General features: G+C 49.2%; 1 protein-coding gene across 3 annotated transcripts in view; it reads right to left on the bottom strand.

Moving 5' to 3' along the window:
• The window catches only part of LOC102385816, an 85,971-nt gene that overhangs the window by 70,552 nt on the left and 11,854 nt on the right, over positions 1-3,565 (bottom strand). The window lies entirely within an intron of this gene.

Genomic DNA, 3,565 nt, shown 5'->3' with positions numbered 1-3,565 from the left:
TGTTGGGGGGGGGGGGGGGGGGGAATGAGCCCCCTTAGCCTCAGCCTGCCACCACCTATGATAAGCCCAGTCTAGTAGCACAACAGTAGTTCTGGGTAGGATGCATCTATCAATATACTAACTAACTGTTTCACTTGCTTTGAAATGTGTCCACACCATTCAGTAAACCGTGTATTCAGAAACTGGTTTCAGATGTTTCCAGTTGCTGCAACTGTTGTAAAAAAATATTCCGGACAGAGCCCACCAGTCTCCTTCACTACAAGACCTCAACTGTGACTCTCTACACCAAATGAGGTAGAAGCCCCATAGGGAAAAAAAAGCATGAAATCACATAGTTAAAACCAGTTTTGTCAGTCCTGAATGCATACAGAGGGGCAGATTTAAGATTGCCCAGGCAACCTAATTCTGACAATTCCTAACTTCCCTGTGCTTGACTTTGCATCCAGTTGTTCTCTAGGCTTGCCTGCACATCCTTTACTAAGTTTAAAAAGTAGAACAAACAAACAAAACGTTCTGCCATATAGCTTCATACTGATACTTGTATGGGTTGTCAGCAGGAGTAGGACCTTTAGACCCACAATACTAAGCTGAGGCAAGAACGTAATTGAAGTAACTGTTCTCTGTGGACCAGTCACAATAGAGGTAGCTCTCTCTCTTTCACACACACATTTGACTATGAGATTTCACAGATATTTTGTAGTAGTATAGGCATGGTAGGACTTATGATCCTGGATCTATGCCAGGTTCTGAGGGGAGGATACTCTAAAAAGTTACTGCGTGTTTTGTCTGAACTTCCTAAATCTGAACGCTTTTGCTTCTGACCCCGCATCTTCTTCCTGGTCTTCCTCCTTCATGGACTCCTTGTCCACCATTGTTCCATCCCCAGGACTAGCTCCCTGTCCTGACATTCTTATCCAGTCAAGAAGCTTCTTCCTCATCCTCTTTCAGGCTGTCTGTGTCCTGGTGACAGAAGTGTTGAGACCACAGGAGGGAGTCTTCCTGATTCATTGCTATTAGGGGTGTGTGAAGCAGGCCCTATTCAATTCGGATTCAGATTCAGCCTGAATCAGGGACAGTGATTTGATTTGTTGCTTCGGATCACTGTCCCCGATTCAGTTCAGCTGCATCCGAATCTGAAGATTTGATGCTGATTCAGAGAATCAGCAATTCGGACATAGACGGCTTTAAATGTTTTTTCTACATACCCTGAAGTACCAGCATAGCTTGTGAATGCTGCAATGCTGGGGCACATGGAGCATCCAGAGGAGGCTTTGGCTTCCATGACCACAGTCCGTGAGCTGCTGGGAAGGCATGGCCCCCACCTCTCTCCGCTGGGGAGGAGACTCTTCTTAGCCAGACTGGCTGACCTGCTCCACCGGGGTTTTAAACTAAGCCCGCTGGGGGATGGGGGGACTACTGCCACTGCTGGCCTGCTGAGCAACCCTTGCAAAGCCAGCAGGCCAAGGCATTTAAGGGAACCCATACCGGCCCAAGCCCTGGAATAAACTGTAGGCAAGGCAAGGGCCCCCAAGGGGACACTTGCGTGCCTATACACAAATGCCAGGAGCTTGGGGAATAAACAGGAGGAACTTGTCTCCCGCTAAACCAAATAACTATATCATAGGGATAATGGAGACCTGGTGGGACTCCACCCATAACTGGGCCACAGGTATAGACGGCTATACCCTGTACAGAAGGGATCGAGTGGACAAAAGGGGCGGGGGTGTAGCTCTTTATGTCAAGGAGAGCTACGCGTCCCTACAAGCCAACATTGGTACCCACGGTGGACAACTAGAGACCCTGAGTTAAAATCCGTGGGGAACACGGCACAGGGGATACTATGGTGGGAGTCTACTACAGATCCCCTACCCAGGGTCAAGACCTTGACCAGGAGTTTGCCAGGGAATTGACCGAGGCCACGCACTCCCGGTGTATGGCTGTCATGGAAGAATTTAACTATCCAGACATCTCATGGGAGGAGCACTCAGCCAAATCCTAGCAGTTGCAAAGCTTTCTCTCATGCATGAATGAACTCTATCTGACGCAGGAAGTCTACGGGCCGATGAGAGGTAAAGCGCTGTTTGACCTCATACTGGCAACCAGGGACGACCTAATCAGTGACCTAATGATCAAAGGGAAGCTGGGTGACAGTGACCACGAGCTGATCACCTTTACCATCTGCCATAAAGCTGGCAAGTCAGTCAGTAATACAGAAGTCCTCGACTTCAGGAAAGCTGATTTTGACAAGCTAAGGAGGCTTGTCAGTGAGGCCCTAGAGGGCCACAACCCAAAGGGGAGGGGAGTTCAGGATGAGTGGTTGCTCCTCAAGGGAGCAATCCTGGATGCGCAAGCAAAGTCCATCCCATCTTGGAAGAAAGGCAGCAAAAAGGAAAAGCAGTCCCCTTGGCTTTGCAGGGAACTGGCAGACCTCCTGAGTCTTAAAAGGAAGACCTACAAAGGATGGAGGACTGGAACCACCACCAAGGAGGAATACTCTGCTCTGATCCTGGTTTGCTCTCTGCAGGTCCGGAAAGCCAAGGCTGCAATGGAACTCCAGCTAGCTACAAATAGCAAGGACAATAAAAAATCCTTTTTTAGATATGTGGGGAGCCAGAGGAAAAGCAAGGGCAACATTAGACCCCTGCTAAACCAGATGGGACAACTGACAACCAATGCCCATGAAAAAGCAAACTTGCTAAATGGGTACTTTGCATCAGTTTTTCACCAGTCCCATGGGACGCCCCTGCCCACTGTGGGTCAGGGAGGCCCAGGTGAGGGAAATTCCTTGCCCTCCATCGAAGCTGACCTCATGAAGGAACACCTTGACAGGCTTGATACCTTCAAGTCAGCCAGCCCTAATGGTTTACAAGGAGCTGGCAAGCATCATAGCTCAGCCCCTGGCATGGATCTTCAAGAGCTCCTGGCGCTCAGGTGAAGTGCCTGAAGACTGGAAGAAGGCCAGTGTTGTGCCTATCTTCAAGAAAGGGGGGAAAGTAGATCCGGCAAACTACAGGCCCATCAGCCTGACCTCTATCCTGGAGAAGGTCTTGGAAAAGATTATCAAAGAGGCCATCCTTAACAGACTAGCTGATGGCAATATGCTGAAGGATACCCAGCATGGGTTTGTTGTGGGTAGGTCTTGCTTGACTTATCTCGTTTCCTTTTACGACCAGGCGACCTATCACCTGGTCAAGGGAGAAGAGATTGATGTTGTATATCTTGACTTTAAAAAAGCCTTCAATCTGGCATCCCATGATCAACTCTTGGCAAAACTGGCTAACTGTGGCCTTGGCCTCACCATGATCTGCTGGCTGGGGAATTGGTTCTGTGGTAGGACCCAGAGGCTGGTGATTGACGGAAGTCAACTTTCTTGGTGTACGGTCACCAGCGGGGTCCCTCAAGGCTCTGTCCTAGGGCCTATAATGTTTAACATCTTCATCAATGATGTGGACATTGGTGTCAGAAGCAGACTGGCCAAGTTTGCTGATGACACCAAACTCTGGGGTAAAGCATCCACACCTGAGGACAGGAGGGTGATCCAGGCAGATCTTGACAGGTTCAGGAA

Source organism: Alligator sinensis, unplaced genomic scaffold (assembly GCF_000455745.1).
Source record: "Alligator sinensis unplaced genomic scaffold, ASM45574v1 scaffold832_3, whole genome shotgun sequence".
Taxonomy (NCBI): domain Eukaryota; kingdom Metazoa; phylum Chordata; order Crocodylia; family Alligatoridae; genus Alligator; species Alligator sinensis.
This window is presented reverse-complemented; position numbering and strand designations above follow the sequence as displayed.